General features: G+C 40.2%; 1 long non-coding RNA gene and 1 pseudogene across 3 annotated transcripts; one reads left to right on the forward strand and one right to left on the reverse strand.

The window, feature by feature from the left end:
* Positions 1-5,337: 5,337 nt before the first annotated feature.
* On the reverse strand, positions 5,338-14,734 carry LOC147310073 (uncharacterized). Of its 2 annotated transcripts, XR_015125620.1 has the most exons (5): positions 13,874-14,734; positions 9,095-9,208; positions 8,623-8,999; positions 8,278-8,540; positions 5,338-7,391 (listed from the first exon to the last, which is right to left on the reverse strand). It is a non-coding gene; the product is annotated as an uncharacterized LOC147310073 (long non-coding RNA). The 2 variants fall into 2 exon arrangements; XR_015125619.1 differs by lacking the exon at positions 13,874-14,734 and having other exon boundaries at positions 9,095-10,994.
* LOC147310074 (acyl-coenzyme A thioesterase 1-like) lies at positions 14,634-26,842 on the forward strand (annotated as a pseudogene). Its single transcript, XR_015125618.1, has 11 exons — positions 14,634-14,785; positions 17,043-17,248; positions 17,870-17,969; positions 20,253-20,437; positions 20,888-21,048; positions 22,086-22,205; positions 22,335-22,420; positions 22,489-22,582; positions 22,694-22,774; positions 22,934-23,075; positions 25,309-26,842. The product of XR_015125618.1 is annotated as an acyl-coenzyme A thioesterase 1-like (transcript).

Here is a 26,842-nt window from a genome sequence, read left to right on the forward strand (position 1 = left end):
GGCCTCTGTTACATGCTGAGTCAGCCCAAAGTTGCCCAGAGTGTTACTCAGGTCTTTAGTCCCTTTGTCCTGAGGGTTGTCCACATGGATGTTAAAATCCCCAGCAATAATTACACAGTCAAAATCAACACAGATCACAGACAGCAGTTCACTGAGGTCATTAAAAAAGTCTGTGCAGTATTTGGGAGGCCTGTAAACATTAAGAAACACAACTTTGGATGGGGCCTTCAGCTGTAAAGCCACATATTCAAAAGACTGAAAACTTCCAGGAGATAGCTGCTTACATTGAAATGATTCATTAAATAAGACAGCAACCCCTCCTCCTCTCCTGCTCGCCCTGACCTCACTGATAAAACTGTAGTTAGGAGGGGTCGTCTCGATGAGAACAGCTCCACTGTTACTTTGGTCCAACCAAGTTTCAGTTAAAAACATAAAATCAAGGCTGTGCTCAGTGATTAAATCATTAATTAAAAATGTTTTCCCAGCTAGAGATCTAATGTTTAATAAAGCCAACTTAAGTGTTTTAGAGGTATTACTTGTCCCCTCGTGTTTGGGAGCAGTCTGTGGCACACAAGGTATGTTTACTATGTTTAAAGATCTTTTAGAGTGCAGCTCTCTGTGTTTTGACCAGGCCACATGTCTCCTGTCACCTAAAAGTACAGAAATTTTAAAACCTTCTAGTAAACAGGGTCCCAGCTTCTCCTGGGAAAAGTCATCACTGCCATAATCCTCACAGCCCGGACCCTCCACACATCACACATCAGACTGCGGAGACAGGGCATGAAGAGGAACTAAGGGGGGCGAGGCTGGGCAATGTGACTTCGATTGCTCTGTTGAGGGTGGGGCTCGATGGCGAACCTTTGGCCGCTCTGGTGGGGGGTTTATGGGGGACAAAAAGGGATTGGGACGGGGGGTAGATCTGAGCCCAGCATTGACCCGCTCCATCATCTCCTCAGTGAATTTCAGGTGTGGGGAGGAGGGAGAAAGGGAGGGGGAGGAGGGTGATGGCCTGTCAGGGGTTTGGGGGACTGGGGAAGGTCGTGGTCCCTTGTCCTGGTCGTTGGTGTTGTTGAGAGAGTTGGAGGCAAATAGGGACCCCTCTTCTTGCCTTAGATGTCTCTCCTTTCTGAGGCTCTTCCTCAGATGCCATGGATGTCTCTCCTTTCTGAGGCTCTTCCCGGGTGGGGGCAAATGGAGCTCCTCCTCAAGGTTTCTGCTGGGCTTTGTCTGTTCTTGGAGTACTGTTTGTTCCTCTTTATGAGATAACTCCTCATTTATCTCAGCCTTGGCACCAAGCACAGATGGATGACGTATGGAATAAAACAAGTTGGAGGTGAACAGTTTCACCCCTGACTTGTTAAAATTAAATCCATTTGCTTTGAACAGATGCCTGCGTTCCCAAAAAATATTAAACTTGTCGATAAAATGCACTGAGTGGTCAGCACATGCTGATATAAGCCATTTATTCAGTGTAAACAACCTGCTGAATCTCTCGTCTCCTCCTCTGACGGGCGGTACAGGTCCACTGATGAATACAGCTGCATTCAGAGAGTTTACAGTATTTAATAATCCAGTAAAGTCCCGTTTCAGAACCTCCGACTGTTGTTTGGACACATCGTTTGACCCTGTATGCAGAACAATGTTTGTCACAGTTGGATATTCATCTGCAATTTGAAGAATTCTCTCCTTCAGGTTGTTGACCATATCGTTAGGAAAGCAGAGGACTTTAGTGTTCTTACCGCACATCCTTTGTACATCCTTTACGGCAGAGTCACCCACAATCAGAGTTTCAGGCCTAGCCTTTAGCTTTCCCTGTGGCCTTTCACTTTTCAACAGATTTTCAGACCTTATTTCACTGCTTTTAGATGGATGGTTGTCCGATATAGATCCAGGGTCCTTTGATAGTGGAGCAAATCTGTTCTGCAGTTTCACATTCAGTTGTTTTGGAGGTTTGTTGTTAACCTTCCTATTCACGGTTGTCCAGTCCTGTTTCCTCCCGTTAGGGTTGCCAACTCCCTGAAAAATAAATAAGGGACACCTCGTGGCCAGGGCCGGGCAACCCAGTTGTCTTCACCCTTCCCAGTGTGGTAGCTCTTTTTTTGTGTGTGTGAAATTATTTTTTAACCATTTGACTTGAATTTGATTTAAGCAGATGCATATTCTTTGTGATATGACCATATGGGAAACAAATGATCATTTAGCCATTTATTTTTAGCTCAAAATGACAACATTAACACAGTAAAACAGGTCTCTTTCTTAAACAGAAGCCTGTCATGCTTAACTTTTGAGAATATAAGTAAATCTTTCTTTAAAAGAACTCTGTCCTGCTTAACTTAAAATTATATAAATTAATAGAAAGCAATAGAACGAAAAATATTCTTGTAACAGTGCACATATAGTGCATTTAGTACAATTGGCTTCAGTTGAGGTATTATTTCAGCTTTTCTAATGCTAATCAGCTGCTCCTGTTTGTAAACCCGCTTGTTCCCATGATTACGCACCTTAACTCATCATCATTATTCATCTATGTATTACTTTTATGTATTATTCATCTATTTGTTGTAATCATCTATCCTTGCAGTTGTTTATTACACAAAATAAATGATATTATCACACTTCTGGCCACATAGCGCTGATATTCACCGCACATGCCCATATTAACCTTAACCAGAGGGTTTAAACAACAAACCAGTGTTTACATACCATATCTGCTTCTGCCGTGGCCTGGTGGACAAAAAATTGGTTAAGGGTTCCCCGAGCTTTCACGCCCCTCATGTTCTTCTTGTGCCCACCACTAGAAGCATGCCTATGGAAAAAGTGCGCCGGCACACAGTGCAGTGCGTTTTATAGGTGTTATCGTGCACTTTTCCAGCCAGGTGTTTTCCTTTTCCCAGTCCTCCCTGTACTTTTGCAGCCTTTTTTCTTTTCTTTCTCTGAGGGGAACAAACATTGCTGCTCTAACGCTGGGCTTACACTGTGCGATTTTTGGCCCATTTTGAGCCGATTTTTGAGTCGTGCGACCGATTTGGTGATCGGCCCAATTTTGGCCTTCATCATGCATCGTGTAGTATACGTGGGGTAACGAGAAGCGATTAACACCTCACGACCAGCTCCCGATCATCAATCGCTCGTGAGGGTGTCACCACAGCCGCTCACACTGCTCATGCGCAAACACGTAAACATCGGTGAAAAAGACGGCGCAGCACGGCTGTGCAGCGTGTGATCTGGACACAAGTGATGGAGGCACTTGTAGAACTTTGGAAAGCTCATCCGAGCCTTTTCGATGTGGCATCACAAAATTATCACGACCACAACAACCGTGAAAATAGTTGGATTTACACTGCTGCTCAATCACAGCTGCCTGATCATGTTTTTCATTAGCAATTTAGCAAAGTTGATGGTGGTGTGTCTGTGTGAGTGAAAGACAGAGAGAGCGAGCGACAGATTTTCTGTTATAACCTTCATGTTATGTTGGCACAGTGTGAGCACTCAGGTCGCATCAGAGCATCGGGCCGTATAGTGTGAGACCCTGCATCGTGACCTGCAAACTTCTAATCCCTGCGAGTCAATCGTGCAGTTTGAGCAAGAGCTGAATAACGTGACTGAAAAAAATCGCAGTGTCTGCCCAGCTTTAGGTGTACTGTCGTCCGAGACGTGCACCGCAGTGTCGGCGTTTGTTTCCCTGTTGGCCATGCTTGTTGTTGTGGTCATCTGTTGTCTTCCGGTATTTTCTCCGCAAGCGACCTTTCCTCGACCAATGAGATAATCTGAATTGTCATACTCGAATTGTCATAAGTGTGCTGTCAGCTCATTGGTCACAAAGCAGGAGAGGGGCTGGGAATTATGTTTTCAAACAAAGCGTTAATTCCATTAACATTTATAGACTACTTTTGATTCTCACTGTATTACGGGACAAAGTGCGTCCCTTATTAGCTCAATACGGGACGTGTACTTTTGTTTCTAAATACGGGACGATTCCGTTTTTTAAGGGACGGTTGGCAACCCTACCTCCCGTATACAGGGGTAGAAGAGCTTCTCTGTCTCGTAGGAAGTGAAGGCCAGTCGGTTTCAGAGATTTCAGCTCGCTGTGCCCTGCCTGTGATACGTCCTCCCCCTTCCAGGAGACATGATTTATGTCTTGGTTTTGCACCAAGACAGTCTAAGGGGGGATTATCACTTGAGGATTTATAATAATGCACAGAGTCTACTTTCTTGGTCATGTTATCTGTGCTCCTTAGCTGTGTACTAGCTTGCTCATCGCCATTGTTTTGAATCAAAGGCAAGGTTGTTTCATTTCCACACAGTCCATTTACCTCCACGTTTACTTCTAAGCGATGAATTTTTGTCTCCAGTACTGCAATCTTCTGCAGGAGGCTGTGGTAGTCATCTGTGGAGAGGGAAGGCATCTTGTTGCTAGTTAGCCTAGCGGTTAGCACCTTTCCAGGCTATTGAGGCTGCTCGGTGCCCAGACGCTGTAATCAGGCTTCAGCTGTGTCTAGGCCACAGACACACGGAGCGCTGAGGACAAGGTAACCATAAAATGTTGCTGTTTCTGTTAAGAACACTCTAGTCCTAATGATCTACAAGTGTCCAGAAGTTATCGCAGGTAAGCTCACACGGGAAAAAGGGAAAAAAGGGAAAAAATCAGCATAAAAATCAATAAAAATCAATATAAGAAGCAAAGCATTCAAGAGCAAAGAGATGAAGCGTCCACACTCACAAAGGGGAGGAGCAAAGTTCACAAAGAGTTCATCCTGTGATTTTTGATTCATTCCTTGCAGGAAAAGTGAGAGCCTCCAGGCTGAAGTGAACCCCTGAGAGGTGGCAATGAAAGGAACTATAATTTCCTGCCTGAGCCAACTTGATTAGTTTGAAAGCACCTACAAACCAGAACTTCAAAAGGTTCTTTGTGTACATGCTTAACACTCTTGTTCCAGGATCACATCACCCCCACTGACCTCTTAGAGATGTGTTTTTGTCTGATTTCTGCCGTGTAAACAGACACACAGAGCCAGTGCATAAAGGTGGATCTCAGATGAAAATTCAGACTGACTCTCATAACTCAGGACAGCTGAGGGGAAACAGGAATGCAAAAAATGCTTATCTTTACGCACCAGGGCCTCATATTTAAACCCAGGCTTGAGCCTGCAAATGTAAGGCAGCTCAGAGGCTTCATAGGAATCATATCTATGAAAACAAATCATAAAAAAGAAACACAGAGGGCAGACAGACCTATATCAGCAGCACTTGTTTTCCTAATTTGGTCAGTTGTCACCTGCAATCTAACCACAAAAGACATTTGATTTCATTTTAAAAATGTTCTCCAAGAAACTCTGGTAATTTATTCAAGTGAAGACTAAGTTTTTACTTATTTTCTATAAGCTGTTCTAACAGTGGATGTTCATATTACCCATGGCCAAAGTTTCTAATATTGAGGTGATTGTGTGTGAGAGTAATATCTTTGAGACAAATGCGTTTTTACATAGTTTTTTTCTACTCCTTGTCTGTCTGATGTCATAGAGAGGGCACGTCCCTAATACAGTCATCTCATTCATAGGCTGTATCCCAATTCAGGGTCTGCAGCCTTAAAGTACGCAGCCTCAACGATCCTCAAGGGCCGCGTACTCAAAGACCGCTGAGGCCGGAAGTGCGAGGCTTGTGAAATGAGACGGTCTAGCCTCCGTTGCGCTGCCCAGGTTGCCTAGCAACCATGATACTAACAGCTGGATACAGCTTTGTTTGACAGAAATGCAGGAGAAAATCTTTTGTTCATTTGTTTGTTTGTTTCTACATGAGCTTTGATCATTCTCTGTAAGATTAAGCTCAGCTATTGAACGGTGTATATTTTAAAGTAAAGGCTCAAGTTAGTACAAACGTCACTAATGTCACATAACTTTGCCGACATGTGGCCAACAGTGATGTTTTAATGTTCTTTGTTATTAAACATTTGCACATAAATAAGTGACATAATATTCAGTACTTACTTAAAGTTTACCCTCGTCCGCCGTTTTTTTCGGCAAAATTATCCACACCCACCGCCGCGCTATGCATTCTGGGATATGTTGGGCCACGAAGTCTACACTGCCACAGCCTTAAAATTCAGGGAAATGAGGGACGCATTTCAGGGTCGCATTTCGAGTAGCCTTTGAATTGGGATAGCCTTCGGCGCGGCGCTGTGACGTAATCGGCCTTGAAATGGGTACTTTAAGGTTGCAGACCCTGGATTGGGATACAGCCACAGACTCCCCACCTACCAGCTCTTTAAACTTTCTCTCTTTGTGGAGCAGCCAATGAGACGAACGTTTTCTTAAATGGGGAGGAGCTTAACCTGGGCACTGACATCAAGTATAAGGTAAAAAAGTATTATTTGTAACTGTGGATCACACAAAGCTGCTCTAGTACAGTCCAAGAATAAAATCTAGAGCTGGAAACAAGTTTCCAGAGACCACTCGATATCAAAGACAGCAGCTTATAGCAGTTGACATCAAACTGCATTCTGCGCATCAACAAATGATGTTCAATTCCTTCTAATAATCTCTCTTTATTGAAAAGAAATTAAGGAGCCATATAAAGCTGCATTCGTGCAATTTTCTGAGAAGGAGAAGTTTCTGACTTTAGTTGTTTATTTCTCGACCTCTTAGCTGTATTTGGTGACCCTATTGAGGGACCTGACCCCTATGTTGTGAAGCATTGTGTATAAACTAATATTGAACATTAACAGAATTAATACTGATGTATTAACAGCCTCATATAGTCACATAAATGCATTTGTTATAAATTCATGAAGCGTTTTACACTGAATGCTTGCAGAGCAGTATTTGCAAAGCGGGCAGTAATTGTATATAAAACACTCAAACTGCTTGCTGCACTTTAAATCGTAACCACTGTGACAGGGTAAAGGGTTTGTTCACATGGTTACTGTAATTTCCTGTTCACTCTGAAGGCATTTCTACTGAGAATCAATCACTTTGTCTGTGGAGGACGCCATTTATGAAAGAGTTGAATGCGGGAAATCAGAGAAAGGAAGTGTATTATTAGGAAGGAAGCAAAGGTGAATGTGGCAAAGCAAGGCCGGTTTAAAAAAAAAAAGAAGAAAGAAAAAAGGAAGCTGCTTTCAGCATTAAAGACATTGGGCGAGGCTACATCCTGTGGTGGTATCTTTGCACAGATCACCCTGACTCCATTTCCTTGAACTATGTTTAGTACGTGTGTCCATTTCCTACACACTCTTCCCCAGAGATCTTTTTTTTTTTTTTTACAGATTTTTCTTCTTCTGACAGAATTTCTGTTCCTGAAGAAAACTCAGAAAATCCCATCAGTGTGTAGAAATTATATTGTTACAGTCCCAGATGATCCCAGGGTCAGAGCTGGCCCACCAAAGTGTGAAGTCTCTGTGAAAACACCAAAACACACAACAAAGAGTCAGTGATAGAGAAACTGTTAAAAGTCTGTTATTTCAGTTTAAGAAGAAAATCAGTGAGTCATCTTTGTATCCAACACTTATCTCTGAAAATGAAATGCTCGTGCCGGACCTCTCAGCTTCATGTAGTCTTATTATAATCATCTAGACTTATACCAAAGTAACAAACATTGACATAGATGGTGGCCACATACTGAACAATATTAGCTTGAATAACAGCTGGTGTTGTCATGTTAATAATGCCAATCTGGAAACACAGATGTAGTCAGAAGTTTACATCCACTCATCCTGAGCATGAATGCCATTTAATTTGGGACTTTTAATGAGTTCTTTGAGCTTTTCTTTTTCCACAGTGGAATGATTGTACAGGATACAACTTTAATTACTTTAAAAGTTTAGTTTTTTGGGTCAGAGGTATGTATTTGTACATTTGTAGTTCATTAACAAGCTTCTGGCATAATTCTGGCTGGATATTTGACCACTCTTCTTGGTAGAATTGGTAAAGTTCACTTAAATTGATCGTTCCCCTGGCATGGACCCAGCTCTATGTGCAATCCACAAATTTTCAATAGGTTTGAGGCTTTGGGAAGGCCCTTCCACAAGCTTAATGTTAGCCCGCTTTATCGATTCCATAACCAGTTTTGGTTATTTGAGGTCATTGTCCTGTTGTGTCCAAGTTTAAACTTCTAGCTGTTGATTTGAGGTAAAGTTGAAGAATTTGGAAGTAGTCCTCCTTCTTCATTATTCTAAGCATTTTGTGCAAAACAGCCCCAGTGCATGATGCTACTACCACCATGCCTGACAGGTGGTTACTGCTCTTAGGTTTGGAAGCCTCATCTTTACTCCTTTAAGCATACCTGTTGTCATTGTGGCCAAATAGCTCAAACTTCGTCTTGTCTGACCATAGAACTTTTCTCCAGAAGACACTTTGCTTGTATATGTGGGTAGCAGCAAGTATCATTCAAGAGTGAAGGTGTGGATTTTTTTTAAGGACAGGCATCTTTACTGATCAGCTCTGTAACTTTGGATAGTGATGTGGTGTGACTGTCCACAGTGATGTGGAGTTCCAGCGGTTTCCAGGTCGTGGCAGGCTTGAGAACTGGTAGTTCTTGGATTGTTCCTGAACAAGAAAAGGGTGACAGTTTGGATTTTTTGTCCAGACCTTGGTTAAGTTGTGACACATCTAAATAACGTGTACTTACATACAGTTGTTTGAACTGATGATCTTTGAATCTGCAGTTGTTTAGAAATGTGTAAATCTACAGTTCTCCTTCTTAGATCTTCTGTGAATTCCTTGGACTTTCCCATTGTTCTGATCACTCCAACTAGCGCTGTCAAGAAAATGCTTTTTTATGATGCAAAGATAAACTACCAGTAGTAGTCAATCATGCTTACAAATGAGAAGTTAACAGGCCTTGGCCTTCTCAAGTTAAGATACATTCTAGAAACCCTTATAAAAAGATTTAAGTGAGTGCATATATAATTTAGCCTGTACATGTAATTTTGACCCTGTGTGGATTAGTGAACCTCTTGTTTTTTCAAAAGTCATTAAAGATGTATGCCATACAGTCATTCCACCCTGAAACAAGAACAGTTCAAAATAACAATTAGAAGCTTAAAATTACCATCCAATGCCCATGTTCAGTTTATGTAAACCTCTAACCACGGCTGTACCTTTATTTTCTTCACATAGTTCAGTCAACTGGAGCAAGGCTCTGACGTCTGCAGGTTCCTTGGACTGTTGCATCAGTTCTATCAATCTTACTTCGTTGGAATAAGCATCATTGGCTGAAACACAGAAATGAGAGTTAGACCATCGAAGAGTTGCTGTGAGGTCAGGATCTGATCACTGTTGGTTTCTTACAAATGGACTCAGGCTGCAAAGCATTTAATATTTCCTCCAAGTCCAACACATGAGCTCTTGTTTTCTGCAATAAGTTGTCTTTGATTTGATCACGTATACTTATTGAAAACATTGACTGTAGAGGTATTGGTATAAAGATCTATCACCTCTCACATTTTAACTGGGCATTCTAAGCATCGCTGCAAACTGCCATATCAGGAGGTAATAACATTTTTAACTGAAAACACTTGCATTTTACTGCTGTGATGATCTGCCATATAAAAGGCCAAATGTCAGCCCGTCTGATTATGCATAGGCAGTGGAAGATCCACATTTTGATTTATAACAACCTTTCTGACAGGAACCGTAACGAGTCCTGTGGAAAGACGCCCACATAATCTGATCAGCCCAAAGCAATCTGAGTCTGCTGCATCCTGTGTGGGTGCTAAAAGGGTCATTCCGCAGCTTCATTTAGGATCTCCATCATCACTTTGGGCAGTTCAATCAAGCTTAAATCTGAAGATGCAGATGAGATCTTTCCAACCTGCTGCTTAGGGAATTTTTCCAGAACCCCACAGCATGAGAACTCTCTGGGTTTAAGAAATGTAGAAATGATCATTTTTTTAAGGGTTCAACAGGTCACATTTACAAAAGAAAAAATGTAAATAATTAACCATAATAATGTAGAAATTCAATAGTGAAAATAAGTTCCTCCAGAAAACAGCACTTCCAGGATTACTCCGCAGGTTGATTGTCATAGATGCCTGAGAATGCTGGTGCCTCTAACTGGAAAAACAAGGTTTTTTCTAACTCAACTTTTTGTTATTGATATTCTAAAAGCAATAATAACAGTAGTAAAAACTTAGCCAGTGCTGTGTCTACATAATATAACAGACAACTAACAAATGAGCAGTTTTAAATTGTATCTTTAGGCTCTTTGTTACAAGCAAACACAATTTCTTCCAATTTATTTAGTTGAAGCTAGAAAAAATGCAAAAGCTAACACAGTTTGACAGATATGAAATAGCATTTTTTCACCAACAAGAAGATTCCTAAAGAGCTATTAGCTGACAATTTTGCATATCTATGCATGGTGTGTAGTGCGCCATTAAATATTTTTGAGGATGGTGGACAATTTGAGGACAAAAAAGAAGTAGCAGGCCTAAAAAAACTACCTACAGCAGTTGAACATTTGAGAAATGGGAAATAATCCAGCAAGGATGTGACACAGGACCTGAGAGATGCATCTGGCCTTTCAGTTGATCCATCTACTGTTCACTGAAGCCTCATCAGAAATTGTGTCAGTGGAAGGGTTGCTGTCAAGAAGTAAGTAAGGGAAATAGACATTAAAGGCTGGTGTAATGAAGTGATGAATCCAAATTTGATACTTGTGGTTCAATCATCATCAGTGTACATGGAGGAGGTCAGGAGAGAGCTAAAACATGGTGGAGGCTCTGTCATAGTTTGGGGCTCTATTTAAACCAGTGTTGATGAAATTATGATCGGAGAAACGTACCATCAGATTTTAGCCCATCTTACAATACCATATGGAAAACACCTGATTGTCAAAGGCATCAATTTCTCAGGTGGACAATGATCCCAAACACACTACCAACACAGTAAAAGCATATCTGGATAGAAAAATACATTGTGGAAGACTGTTAGTCGTGGATTGGCCTCCCCAGAGCTCTGACCTCAACATTATTGAAGCAGTAAATGGTAAATGGTAAATGGCCTGTATTTATATAGCGCTTTACTAGTCCCTAAGGACCCCAAAGCGCTTTACATATCCAGTCATCCACCCATTCACACAGACATTCACACACTGGTGATGGCAAGCTACATTGTAGCCACAGCCACCCTGGGGCGCACTGGCAGTAGAGGATCATCTTAATAGAAAATTGAACAAAATGCAGAAACATCCAAAGGAGACCTTTGAATGTCCTTTAAGAAGCCTGGAGAATTGTTCCTGAGGACTGTTTAAGGAAATTATAAGAAAGCTGCCTCAGAGAGTTCAGACTGTGCTGAAAGGTTGTCACACTAAATATCAACTTTCAAGCCCAGAATTATTTAAACTCTGTTTTCCCTGATATACTGCATTACTATGTATGTTTGCACATTTCAATAAATCATTGCACATATTTCCTCTTTTCAAGAGTTCAAAAGCTTTGCACAGTACTGTTTAATAGTACGTAAGTATGATATAATATATATATTAGATCTAGAAGCGGCACAGTGATGGACTGCATAGTTTCAATATGCAGAAGTAATACTGGTCCACATAGAAGAAAAACTCAATGATTAAAAGTGGGTCTTAAACTGACAGGTCATCATAAAAATGTAGTTTTATTTTTCTGAAATATTTTCTGTCGGGGTAGAAAAGGAGCAACAGTGCGCTGATACTTCACCCAAATCTTTGGAAAAGCCACATAGCAAAAAGAATTATGCGGGGAACAGCACCCTCTGGAGGTTATAAGGCAGAACTACAATTTATATCTGGTATTTGGTCAAGTGGTGAGTTTAAATATTCCGTGTATTTATTATTTCATGTACGTATACATTTGTCTTTTCATAGTTTAGTGTCATTTTATATCTGTATTGTGTGTTTACTTTTGTTTTTCCATCAATTTGTGCTACTTTGTAATCTTTTAAAAATCTTTTTCCATTTTTGCACCATTTTACATTACTAATGGAAGACTACCACACTTTGTGGTTCTTTTGATCCTTTTTGCTAATATAGTGTTAGTTCGCATCATTTTCTGTCTCTTTATTTGCTTATTACATTAACTCATAAACTGTTGGCTGAAAGTAGAGGAATGTGTGACTCATGACTGTACCAGCTTCTAGTTTTGTCCATCATCTTTATTTATGTATAGGTTTTACTTATTGCTATTGTTTAGTTTACTTGTAGCACATAAATTATGAATATTCAGTAGCTGTAAGTAAATAGGGGGGATGGGGGGACACCACTATTAATGAAAACTTTAAATACTTAGCTATTATTTGGTAATTTAAATAGTAAAAACTGTGTTACCTGTTTGGAAACAAAAAATGTTTTAAAACTGCTAGCTGCCATTTGAGTGATTAAAAGGTAAAAGTCACATGGGTGCTCATATTCATGTAAGGGTGACTGCTCCTGTCTCGTTAGTTGGAAGACTTCTGATCAGGGAACAAAATGTGTATTAAAACAGATCACTGGTACATAGAAAGTGGCATACAAAAAACCTCCAAAACAGCAACGTTTGCTCACACACAACAGAAGAATACCTTGTAGTTGGTGTTGCTTTAATCCCTGGAGATTTACACAACATGTGGGCGGAATTTACAGAGGAAAGTATGCGGGTAGAGTTTAAAGTCCACCAGAGGGGCCAGGTGCACCTGCAGACTCAAACTCTGTGCTTTCTGACCACTTTTTTTCTGAAAGCAATGAAAATCTGCTGGATTAAAGGCCTTTTTGTGTTTTCACATGTGCCCTTACTTCTGAGTTTTCCATGTCTGCAAGAATATTATGATGAAGTGGATCTCTTCCACTCATTTCCACATTAATCCTCCTCCTTTTTATTTCTGACTCCACTAGAGTAGCTAAAAAACATATTTATTATTGGTTACTCATTTATCTCAGCAGACGCCCATTTGGGAAGAATGCATTACACTGAGAGTTGCTATTTTATACACTGTAGGTTATCTAAACTACAGGAGAAGTGCAATGTTCTTCAAGACATTTCTGCTCTGTTGTTCTGCATTTTTGCCTTTGCTCCTGTGAATGTTACTCCTAAGCTATTACATTAGGGATATCTGCTGCCTTTGACTTCACAGAGACTTTCTAGCGCCTGATCTTTGGCTCACATACTCATAAATATTTTGAACCTTTGGCTATGTTTAATATAAATATCCACCGTTCTACGGCATTTAAGAAAATATGGAAGAACATAAAGGAGGATGAAAGGCCTTACTCCCCTGGCAGCCCTTCAGTGTGCTGAAATCAGAGTATATGTTTGTAGATTATCTATTACCCTATCAGGAGTAAGTGTTCTTTCCTCCTGCATGTGCATTTACAATTTAATGCACAAACTTATAGTCTACGCCCACGTGTGACACCCCGCCTTAAACCCCGCCTCCTCTTCCTGGCTGCAGTCAACGGATCCAGTCGATGTCCATTAATTTAGGCCTTTACTAAAATTCACGAACAACAAGGAGAAGCGGTGGAAATAATCGTCAAGAATAAGAGAGAGAAACTTGTCTCCACAAAGCGAACAGGTGGAACTTTGTCACACCCTGTTGGAACTAATTCAGGAGAAAATCGTCTCTTCGTGATGTACGTTTCGAAGGTAACAGAGGACAGCGGTTATTTTTACATGTGGTACTTGAACGCAGCACGCTTCTATTAAACCAGTAGTTCCCAATTTTTTTTTGCTGGACCCCCCTTTGTTTTACAAGAAAAATATCCCCCCCCCTCCCCCCGCTCACGCACACACGCACGCACAAACACATCCTCCAACCACACGCACCCGTATTTTTCTCCATTGCGGTTTATTTCACACCTCAAACATTTAGTAAACAATTAAGCAAATACAAGTAATCTGCAGGTAGTAAGAAAATAAACTACTAACTCTTTTACGCTGCGTCCGCACGTACACCGGTGATTTTGAAAACGCAGCTGTTTCGTCCACACGTAAACGGCGTTTGGAATCACCGAAAACTGAGATTTTTAAAACTCCTTTTTTGGGTTTATGTGTGGACGAGGAATACAAAGTTCGTCACGCAACATTAAAGGTGTGTGCCTTTTTCTACGTCACGCTGTGCGCCACGTTATTGTTTACAGGAGATGAATTGCAGAATGATAGATAGTCAGATTAACAGTATTTTGTCTCTATCTTCAGGTTTTACACACGCAGTTACTGACCCTCTATTTAGAAAGGCAGAGGCGTCACGGTGTAATTATTTTACATGTAGTTGGTTTTTTTTCCCTGTGTAATAATATTCAACATTGCTATCAATACATTTTTCAAAAAATGCCTCTCTGTGCAAAATGGGTTTAAAAACATAAACAGCTGTGGGATACTGTCTGTCTCTGATTTGAACCGAGGGAACAAATCGTGGCAGGATCAGCCTGATATTATTTGTATCCCACTGTAACTTTACTGTATAAAGAGCTAATATCTCCAAAATGTCAGGAGTGGTTATTTATTACAGCAAGTGTTTGTGTACTAAAAATCAAGAATGTGGGATACTGTTTGTCCGTGATTTGAAGAGCCCAGCGCTGCTCCCGACGCAGGGAAAACCAATTCTGCAGGGGAGACCTAATTGGCACTTGTGCAGGTGAAACCAAACGGAAGATATGCTTCACCATATTTTCTAGTCTTTGGCTTAGAATGAAATTGGCTTGGGAACATATTCAGCTATGCTTCATCTCCTGCTTTGCGTTTGTGTAGGCGCCCCATGCTAGCAGTGTCCAAGCGTTGTTTTGTTTTTCCCTGTTCATGCCGCGCCGCCCCCGGGTGCGGGCCCCACACTTTGGGAAGGTCTGTATTAAACTGAGATTGGTTTTTAATATAATTAGGGGAGTTTACTTGGGTGGTGGCCCAACCGCTGACTTTTAGGGTGTAGTTGCACGCTGGGTCTTGGGGTCCTGGCTACATTCGGCTAAGCTAGCACGGACCTGCAGCCGAACTTTAACAGATAAAACGCTACCTTCAGTTAGGGTGAAAAGTTTATCGTGTTTCTACTTGTCAGACACAGAAATGAGCTGAGGTGTTTTAGCCTTAGCAGAGGGGCTCTGTGGTCTGTTAGTAGGCCTCACCCTCAGCAGCGTACTCCTACCAGCCGCAGGTGGATTTCTGCCTGACTGCTTTCTGTTTCCAGTGCAAGAAGGAAACAGCTCAGGCTTCCATCTGTAATTGAGACAACATGACTGTGTATTTCCTGTACGAAGTGTAGTTGGATGAGTTAAACACCTGGAGTCATCCAGCCAAAGCAATGGGTAGTGCTCAAGGGACCAGGGGCGGATCTAGAGAAATTTTCTTAGGGTGGCATGAGGGTGGCAAAGAAATCAAATGGGGTGGCAAAATCGAAGCCCTTTTTTCCCCCCCAAACACATGTGCAGGTTGTTACATATGGTTAAAATGATTCAAATGCAGTAAGTATACGCATTTTTCATATAAATATAGTCTACAACTTAATTACTGTCTGTAGCCCACATAATTAAACACTTTAGTTACATAAAACATGTGAGTTTTGATGCTATGTACTGTATAGCCTGTATAATAAATAAATATGTAGCCCAATAAGTATAAAATCCAGAAAGCTACACAACATTGAGTGGTTCATTTACAAACACACGTCTAAGTTTCACTGTTTTTTGTTAGAAAACAATCACATTGTTACATGTTAAATTACACAAAATGCCAGAAATCTGCACTGTCATGAACAAAAATTTAAACCTAATTTTTCATGATTGGTTGGATTAACCCACTGAGGTCTGAAATACAACCGGCCATTTTTGACTCCTTTTGAGTTTACGTTTGTATTTCACCATCAGATTGTTTCATTTTATTTTTTTCCCCTTGTCTTGTTTGGTATCTTTTCAGCTCAACTGAATTTAGTTGTTTTTTTCACTGACATACTGCATTAGTACTACTATTACTATTAATAGTACTATTACTGATCTGAAATCACACAAAGAACTTAAAATCCTAGTTGTATTTTTTTACTGTAAAAAAAACCCCACCGACATGTTGGGTAAATTTTTATAACTTGAAATGCAAATATAATATAATTGTACATTTTGTAAACATGCAACTATTTATCTAAAAATGCAGCCAATACACCTGCTGTTTTTTTCATTTTGTGTAAGAATTTAAAAATATTACTAAAACTAAAATGAGAGAACAATCAGGTGTCGCACTATATGCACCACAAATGATGTGTGCCAGTAAAAAAAAGTTTGTCCACCAAAAGACAGAACAGCACAGGGATAAACCTGCAGGCCTGACAACAGGAGGTGTATCACTCCGCTGGTTTTCTACTCAGTGTTTACGTTGCAAATGTGCCTTTGTGACATTCATTAGTGCCCTCACTGACACACAAAACAAAACAACGACTACACAACAGAACAACTACACAACACAACACACTAAGTAAACACTCCACACTAAACGTCACAACTCTCCCACATCTAAAAACTCTCTTTCTCTCCCTTGCTCTGTCTCGCTGCCGTTACCGTCACTCCTAAAACTTTTCCCTCTTCCTAAACAATCAAATCCCACGTGTTGACTTATTTTTTTTAATTGGTCGACATGGTGCATTTTTCCACCAATAAGAAAGAGGTGGCTTTTTTTCTTTCTTTACTGTTTTCGCGCTGTCCTTAGAAAACGCATAAAACACACACACACAAAAACATGACGACAGTATTTAGAAAAAAGCGTGGCTTATATATATTATCATAACTCTGGATTTACTGGCCTGTAATTAAAATTTAAAAACTTTAAAGTCTGAACTTTCAATGTGGGCTGAAATAGAGAGTCAGCGTGGCTGCAGCTTGTTGCTATGTCAGCTTACATCAGTCATGTGATTTGGAGGTGCAGTGTCCACAGAGGGTTAATAACAGTCACCTTCCTTCCATTTCCAGAGTGTAACATCCAACCACCTGTGTAAAAAGCGAAATTCCCATGGTGTTAATGAACTTTGGCCATCAGTCCAGAACATGAACTTTGAACATGAACCATGAACATGAACTCTACCCTGTCTGTGTTACTCAGTTGTCACAGTTTCTCTCCACAGACTGTTCTCAGCCATGACCCAGGTCGTTCCTCCGATCCTCTCCGTCACCCCGAGTCGGGCTCTGGTTGATGAGAAGTTTAAAGTGTTGGTGGAGAATCTTCCTCCGGGATATCCGGTAACCGTCCGCTCCCTCCATAACTCCGAGGACAAGCACGACTGGGAGGCTTACGGGCACTACGTCAGTGACCACAGTGGCGTCGTGTCAGGTGGGCTTCTTTGTTTTCCTTTTTTTTTTAAACTTACCAATACAAAAAAAAACAAAAACCCAAGTACCTGAAAAGAATAATAAAGTAAATCATTGAACAGATGCATAAGAAGCTGACGTTAAAAATTATATTTGTACATTCACACATAATTGCTATAATCAAAGTCATATTTAGTTTGCCGTTTATGAAGCAGGAAGCATTGAATCCATTCCAGCTCCTTTGGTGTAAATCAAAGTGATGACAGGTAATCTGGAGATGGATACCTGCAGCTCATTTAGGTTGCACAGGTAGTCCAGCTGAAGGCTTCCTGTGTCCCAGAGTCTGACATAATGCAACAGATGTACTCCAGTGGGATTTTTGTTTGGTTTTTTTTCCTCTACATAATCTTTAAATTCAACCAAATACTTTTTGGTCTTACTTTTGGTATTACTATTACTTTTATTACATTTTTTTTTTAAAATTTTTAACTAAAATCAGCGAGTGTTGTTGAAAAAGGTGTTTTACTTTTGATGTTTTTGTTGCACATGTTCTATTGAACTGTAAATGACATAATAAAATGTTATCTCACTTTTAATAAAGCAAATAAAGCGAAAAATAAATTGCTCCCCCCCCCCTTTGCAGTATCAGAAGACTTAAGTTACGGAGGCACATACACAGGAAAAGAGCCCATGGGTTTGCTGTAGAGCATGCGGCCCGTCCCGGGCAGCCGCCCAGGCCTCAGGTAACACATTCAATCTTCTAGTAAATCTCGTAGCATGGCTCTATAAATGACTTTTAATTACTAATTACTCAAAATTTGTACTCCAGGCTTTTTCCCCAGTGACATCATCGGTCTGCATTAAATCCCAAACAGCAAAGGTAGTCTGGACATACTTCTGTCCAGATGTGTTACATATCTAGATAGAAATTTGACGACTAATCTGCCAATTTTTCTCTGATTAATCAATTAGTCAACAATTATTTCAATAACTCTTATCACCTTTTCTTGTGGGCAAACCTCCTGTTCTAGGCTCCAGTACCTCACCTGCTTAAGACTGCCCATTTGTGAATATCACCCTGTTGTCTCATCCCACAGCAAATTAAAACAATCACTCATATGAATTTGAAAATAATCAAACGTATTTTTAACATTATTCAACAGGACTCTCAGATTAAAAACGAAATAAATACAAATGTTAGGTAATAAAGATTAAAGTGCTAGAAGTATTTAAAAAATAAAAATGCTAAATGGAACCTAAATGGGTTCTGCACATAAGTTCAGTTAAAGCTTCAAATTAAATAAAAAAGATTTTATTTTCCGGTCCAAAATAAAAAGTTTCCAGATAATTCAGTTCATGAATTCACGATTGCAGTATATGCTCTGGAGTGACGCTTGCTTTTGAGATGATGTTCCCAGCTGCTGATAACCATGCTGAAGATGCTCTCGGTAATGACTTCAGCTATTTGAGACATGCAAGAGCCTATGAGCTGTAAGACAGTGTAGTTACTCCTGTTTAATGGTTTACTATCACATTTCACTCATTAGCTAACAAAACTGAACTGTTTTGCTGCTTGCACTTCGCTCTTTGTTAGTATTGAGTGCAGTCTTGGCATATGATATAGGGAATACTTCCCCCATAGCTTCCTGGAGTGTATTGCAGTTACAAAAACACATTTACCCGATTTGAAAATATAACGCATCAACAAATTTTTATAGTCAACATAATCTATTATCGCAACTAATCGTTGCAGTCGTAGTGTGTTATCTGGCTTCATCGATGGATAAAGTTGTGGGTCATCTGCATAGCAGGAAAAATGCATGCTACGCCTTCTAATGATACTGCCTAAAGGAAGCATTTAGAGTGTAAATCTAATCAATGTGAAAACAGTCCCCACTTCTGGCAATCCAGTTATTGTGGCGTGAGTGAACTTATCAAAAGTTCCATGGCGATCTGCTGCACCTCCCCTGTCTCTGTGGCTGCCGTGCTCTGTCAGAAAATGACTAATTGCTGATGCAATACCTCTTGACAGTCCATTGATTTAGCATTGTGGCCTCACTCAATCCATTCGACAGCAAGTCAGCTACTTTGTTTGTTTTGTTATCTTGTTCTTAAGTGATGACGTATGAACCCTGCTTCCAGGTCCAAATTACTCTGCGTTTATTAAGGCTGTAGTGTTTTTAACATGTTTTAATGTTTTGTATCTTCTTCTATTTAATCTGAACAAGCCCCTAAAAAAAGTCAGTGATCACTTTCAGCCTCTCAGTTTTTGTTACCACTGTTCATTTTAATGCTCAGTTTTTAAAGCCTTACGATGTAACCACAGCCCAGCCTATGCAGCAGTATATTAATGACTAACCTCGAGTTGTGGATGGATTATTACTACAAACAAAAAAATCAATGGGAAGGGACATCTGAAGATGTCCATGTAGTAAGGTCTAAGATATGATGGGGCCTGATCATTCAGGACTTAATATATGAAGAGAAGGATTTTAAACAACTCTAAATGTCACAGGAACAAGAAGCTAATACAGTTAAATCTTCAGGGATCCTTGGTAGTTCTTATAAATGACGAGTCTTCCTCACACACAGAGTTCCACAGCAGGTGGCTCTCTCCATAGCAATCACAATAATGCCATGCTTTGTGATAGTATTGCCTAAGGGAAGCAAGTATTATGTAAATAATCTAAGGAGCTTGAAATGAAAAGAGCACAGTCCAGAGATGGCAAATTATTATCCGTTGTATCTTCCCTAGGGCTTAATACTCACCACCATTTGATCTTAGAACTGAAGAAGCTTCATGGATGAGAGGTGAAACATCTTCAGCACACCTAAAGAAGTTCAGCTGCTTTTCTTCCCAAACTCCTTAGATTACCATGATCTGGATGACAGAGAACATACACAGACCTCTAAAGTAAATAGTATTGGTCCTACTACAGAACCCTGTTGAACTCCATAACTAACTTTTGCTTGTGTAGGCTACTTTTTGTTTAATCTGTCAGGTAACTCATGTCATTATTGGCCAGGTTAAGGAAGATGAATGTGTGCACACCCATGCTGGTCACCATCTCGGTCCACAGTGGACACGAGGGCTTCAGGGACCAGGCCCCTCTAGCCTCAGTCCTCACAGAGAGATGGTACATGGCCCCTGGCATCCAGAGGATCACTAATAATGAGCAAGGAGTGCAAGGGACTCTGTTTATACCTCCAGGTACACCTACAGCACCTGTAATGACACTTTTATTCTCTTAAATACGTATTTTGTTGATTTTATTTTTTCAGAGTGGCTGGGGTTTTTCTTTCATAATGGTGAAATGTAAATTTAAAAAATCCGTTCTGCTTTTCCTTAAAATATATTCTCATATTAAACATGGCTAAAGGTAAAAAAATAAATAAAAAAATAAATAAAAATCAGCCTGTGTACAAGTAACATGTAAAAAAAAAAAAAAGCAAAAGCTCAGGCTTCAAGCTGATCTAAATGCTGTGGCATTGAAACATGCGGGCAGGGCTTGTGTGCCTGGTGTGACCATATTAGTGAATTCCTCTCTTTCTGACAATATACAGATCCAAGAGTAGGAAAAAAATCCACCTGATGTCCGAGTTTTTAGCTCACAAGGATGACTTGAACCAAAGTAATTTTGTCCTGTTTGTCTGACTTCAGGTCCTGGACCGTTTCCTGGGCTGCTGGATATGTGGGGAGGTGGTGGAGGGCTGCTGGAGTATCGTGCTGCCTTGCTCGCGTCTCACGGTTATGTTTCTTTGGCGCTGGATTACCTCGGATTTGACCAGGAGTCTGAAAATTTGGAATTGAAATACTTTGAGGTTTGTGTGACAGGTCACCATCCAAAATTATGAATTAAGGCGTTCCAATCACTTTCATGGCCACAGGTGTATAAAATCAACCAGCTAGGCATGCACACTGCTTAATTAATAAAAGAAAATGGGTTGCTCTTAGGATCTCAGTGAATTCCAGCATGGTACCATTATAGGATATCACAAGTCCAGTTGTGAAATTTCCTTGCTACTTAAATATTTCACACTCAACAACCGCAACTTAGCCATAAAGTGGCAGGCCTCATGAAATCACAGAGTGGGGTCAGCAGATGCTGTGGCACCAAGGTTGCCAACTTTCTGCAGAGAGGGGATGGCCCCTTCTTGATCCTACGTGACTGTGCACCAGTGCACAAAGTAAGGTCCATAAAGACATAGAAGAACTGGACTGGCCTGCACAGAGTCCTGGCCTCAACCTGAAAGAACACCCCTGGAATGAATCGGAGCGAAAACTGTGAGCCAAGCCTTCTTGTCCAACATCAGTGTTTGACCTCACAAATGTGCTTCTGAAAGAGTGGTCAGAAAATTCCCATTGTCCCCTCTGACCATTAGACTTTTCTCCAGAAGGCATTTGTCTTGTTCATGTGGGCAGCTGCAAATTTCATTTGTTGGACTTGGACCCATTCTTTCCAGTATTGGTCAATTCAGTGAGTGCTGTCAAACAAATCCGTTTTAGGCTGCAAAGATAAACTATTAGTTGTAGTTAATCATGATAACTTACGAGAAGTTAAAAGGTCTTGACTTTGTCAAGTTAAAGGACACTCGAGAACTTTCAGGTCCACTTAAAAAGATTGAAGTAAGTGTATGTATGTATAGAAAACCCAAAATAAATTCAAACTTGTGCACCCATTTATTATTGTTTAAAGTCACGCATGTTGTACAATGATTCAACTCTGGCAAAAGAACAGTTCAAAGAATTCATTAAAAGCCCAAAATTACTCTGACATTCATGTCCATGATGAGTGTTTGTAAATTCCTCATTACATCTGTACTTATTATTTAATATTCTAATATTCTGATCTCTTCAGACGGCGTTTAATATTATTAAGGACCATCCTCAAGTGATGTCAGACAGAGTTGGAATTTTTGGTCTTTCTCTCGGTTCACTTGTTGCTGTCACCTTGGCAGCCTACAGCACCATTATCAAGGTCAGAGTGCGAGGGAAATGACTTCAATTTCCTCTTCTTTTACCTTTAAAGTAGACCTTAACCCACTGACCTCTTTCTTACTCCAACTGAGGTATAAATCAAATTTCGTAATTTGTCATTTCATTCCAGCCTTGTTGTATTGTTTGTATCAGCTCCAACCACTATTATCCAGCACAGGGGAGCACAGTCGCATCCAGGTTTGAAGGAGTAACCAGGTGGGTCCGTGTTTGTCGGTCCATTAAATTATTATTGCTGTTTCGTAATTACTAATATGTTATGACAGGCAGCTTTACAAGGCGCGTGTGAATGAGGACAACCAAGTGATCTGGAAAGATGTTGGTCTGGAGTTCATCACTGACCCCTCAAACATTGCCGAAGTGAGTGCTGGAATATACTGCAAACACCTGCATGTTAAATACCAATACAAGTCAGTGCTGGACCTGTTTTATTATTTGTAACATTGTTGTAAAGGTGTTTTTTGTTGACAGGTAGGCAGAATTAACTGCCCGACATTGCTGGTTAACGGCTGTGATGATCAGAACTGGCCCACAGTGGAGATGGCGGAGGATGTGAGGTCACACACACTCACACAAATGCTGTTTATGAGAGTGATGGATGTCAAGAATACTGGAAAGTTGGCAGTTCTTGTTTGAGTATTGTGAACATTGAACAAATATGAATGTGAACATTAACATACAGTTAATTTAAGGTTGACCTCTGACCCTCAGGTAGCCAGGTTGATGCGTGAAGCTGGAAAGGAACACCTGTTGAGCAGATTAGCATATCCGTACACCGGACACCTGATTGAGCCACCGTTCTCACCTCATTTTAGGGCTACGACCTTTGTCATACACAGCAGTAAAGAAAAAGGTCAGATTCCCACACCTGTACAAAGGCTTTGGCCTCACATCCTGTTTCTTACCTTCTTACAGATTCTGGTCATAATAACAAAACTTCATCAAGTACTATAATACACTGCTCAAAAAAGAGAGTATAGCATCAAGTCAAACTTTTGGGATATTGACCTGATCAGTTAAGTGGTAATTAAAGACTAAATGAAGAACGGTGTACTAGACAAGCAACAATGAGACAAACAGGAATGGCTTTACAGGTGGAGACCACGGGTATTTTATGCTCCTACTTAGTGACACCAGTTACAGGGATGTTTAATCACTCTGACCTTTTGTCTTTTTAACTTTTTTTTCAGTAAAACAGCTGCAGCTTTATAGCCTTTGTACTTTGTCATCAGTTAACTTTGGAATTGGTACAAAAACCTCCAAGATTAAATAAGTGTATTCAGCATTAAGAGGGAACATATAGGGTATCACTGGGTGGTGTTGAGGTCTGAATCTGAGGGCAGCTCCTGTAATCACAAAGAGAAAAGCATCATCTCAAACTATCAAAGTTTATCCCTCAAATCTAAAATAATAAATAAATCTTGCCAGTCCTCACACACTGATCGGAAGTTCTGCTCTTAGGTTTTTTTTACTTACCTCTGACAGCTGACATGGGAACTGTTCAACATAGGCAATAATTTATATGTTATCTAGTATAATATTAACCTTTCAGTGGATGGTGCTTTTTAAACAGAGGTCTGCAAAGATACTTGGGACTCTCTGATCTTAGAACTGAAGAAGCTTCTCGGGTGAGAGGTGAAGCGTCTTCAAGAAACTTAAAGAAATCTGCTTTTCTTTCCAAACTTCTTAGAGTACAATGACCTGGATGAATGAGAACCTTCACAGACAAATCGACCTCGTTTCCTCAGCGCAAATCTTGTGGAGCTTGTGTTTATCCTCAGAGCGACTGATGTCATTTAAAATTGATAAACGAGATTTAAAACGAGGGAGTAATGGACACCAAGCAGCATAGAAACAGGCTGTAAGCTGAAAGAGCCAGGCTGTAATAATCTGTTTCTAATGCTCTATTTTTCAAAGTAAGACGTGTGGCTTAGGTTGTTTAGAGGACTTTGTGCTGGGCATTGTCTTAAAATGGAGATAAAGAAAAATGTATTTTTATTTGCTGAGGTGGCTGTAGTGGAATCACCAATTTCTAAACTGCTAAAAACAAGTCTTTGTCTCCTAATGACATTCGGGGCATCCTGAAATAATTTATTATATCAACGTAGAACAAAACATTACAAATAAATTTACTCGAGCCTATACTCCATAACACCCGATTGATTATTTAATGATCTCCTCTGTGTTTGTCACAATCTTCACTGACTGCCTTTGACTGTCACTACAGTCACACCACTCGTCACATCGTGAGGGGAGGATATTTGGTCATTTGAGCAGATCGGTTGCAGGACTATATTACTGAGGTACACGGGTACCAGTCCATGTGCGTCATTAACTCTGTATTGAATGCAAAAAGCCCAAGTGCTCATTAAAACAAAACGTGTGCCAATAAAGTACTCTGTCCATTGATCCCTCCTTTTAAATATGTTAAATCGCATCAGTCAGGGTAAACACAAACTCCAACAGATTTGTGCTGAGGAAATGAGGCATACTTGCTTATTTTGTGCTGAATATTGTGAAACTGATTATCACCAGTTAATGTGGGCGGATTCCTGATTTTATGTTACAAAAACACAGATCTTTTTTTTCCCTTTTTTTAAAAAAACAAACCAAAACAATAATTTCATTGTTGTATGAATGTAATTTTGATAGATATATGCATTTGCACAAGATGGAGGCCTTTTTATTCCAGCATCTTTAATAAATCAAACCATATGACACACTGTCGGACAGATGACCATTCAGTGAAAATAACGAATCAACACGTGAGGCATCATTCTGAACACGGAGAGTAGAATACGTAAACAAATCTAATCGGTTAAGGTAAAAGCCTGAGCACTGACTACTCATCTTAGCTAGCTAGCTAATGACATCATTACTGATTCGCTTACAAACACACATTTGACTTAAGAAAAAAGTGCAACGGTACTGCTGGTCCTTCCTTCGATAAGTCCAGTTTGCTGCAGGAAACGTCAGGCTGACAATGGACCGTTCTTTATTTGTAGTTTGACGTGTGTGTGTGTGTGTGTGTGTGTGTGTGTGTGTGTGTGTGTGTGTGTGTGTGTGTGTGTGTGTGTGTGTTGCAGTGCTACTACTGTGGGGAGGAAAGACCAAACCTCACTCTGATGCTCAGGAGGACTCCTGGAGGAAGATTTTGAGCTTTCTGCAGTTTCACCTGTACTGTGGCCCATGTCTCAAAGCAAAGATATGAAAAGGTGCATGATGCTGCTCAAAAAATAAATACATCATGTGCCTTTTTCAACCATCCATGAATTCAAATTTTTATGGTGGGACATCAACCAAACTGTTTTTCTTGATTTGTATCTAAAAACTAATTTAGCCCATTTGAGGCCCCTTTGTTAAAGGCCCACTTTCCTCTGATTGGCTAACTTCTGGATATCTATAATTTTCCCTGTTAACTAAAAATAGCTCACTTGCTTCCCAATAGAAAACCTGTTTGGTTAGATTTATAAAAAATTATGATGTTTTTGGGTTAAATTGTTATGGTTGAGTTTTGGTTTCCCCCGGCAATGCAATTCAAATCATGCTCTAATATGTTACAATAGCATCACTGATGCCCAGATTTGACATATTTGACAACATAGGAAAACACGACAAAAGTTAGAATATATTTTTAATTTGGATTTTTTCGAATTCCATGGATTAGACATTTTATAATTCAAGTGGCAAATAACGAGTCTCATCTGTGTTTTGTTCTGTAAGATCAACAACCTACAGTGTTAGGTTTTGTATTGCTGATTGTCATTTATGCTTAGAGTTTTATAATTAGTTTTAGATTGGTAGAGGTTTGATCCTTAATAGTCTGCAAACTTTGTGTGCATTAGAGAGCACTCTGGGAGCATGGGAGAGGTCGTACCTTGTCTTATTGTTTTATGGTAGGATAAACGTAGCTATATCTGTTTTAGGCTAAGTGCCTTTTGTTTAGATGAACTGCTGGACTTCCAGACCAGCAGGTTTAGAGAAGTCATTTATGGGGTCACACTCTGACCCCACACACACACACACACACACACACACACACACACACACACACACACACACACACAGGCAAGGTACTCTTTGTTTGTATGTAGACGTAATATGTTAATGAACCTATGTATATTCATGTAACCCCAATAAAAGCAGTGTTATGGGGGAGCGGACAAGAGCGACTGGGGTCAAGCGAAGGAACGGCGCTTGTCGTGGTTGTCTCCCTCATGCATGAGTAACACGAAGAACTTTGCCTACTTGGTGTTTAATGCTTTTTGCTGTGTAGTTGAATTGTCCTCAACGTTCCAGCGAATAGGTTTATGCTACAAACCCATCATACAGTATTAGAGAGAAAACCCCAGCTATCAAACTATCCTGTGTGAGCAAGCACTGGGCGACAGTGAGGAGGAAAAACTCCCTGTTGACAGTAATCCAGATGGTGGATGTGCTTATTGACATATTATGTACTGTCTCCCTCAGTAGATTCAATTCAATTCAATTTTATTTATATAGCGCCAAATCACAACAAAAGTCGCCTCAAGGCGCTTAGTCGCAATTAACAGCAACATTTAGATGCTGTTAAATGTTTTAGTTGTTATTATGCATTAAACAGTGTTTGTTGATCTTGAA

Source organism: Aulonocara sp. 'chitande type north' Nkhata Bay, linkage group LG17, assembly GCF_057382095.1.
Source record: "Aulonocara sp. 'chitande type north' Nkhata Bay isolate Kocher_YH1m ecotype deep benthic linkage group LG17, A_spYH_male_GT1.1, whole genome shotgun sequence".
Lineage (NCBI taxonomy): Eukaryota > Metazoa > Chordata > Actinopteri > Cichliformes > Cichlidae > Aulonocara > Aulonocara sp. 'chitande type north' Nkhata Bay.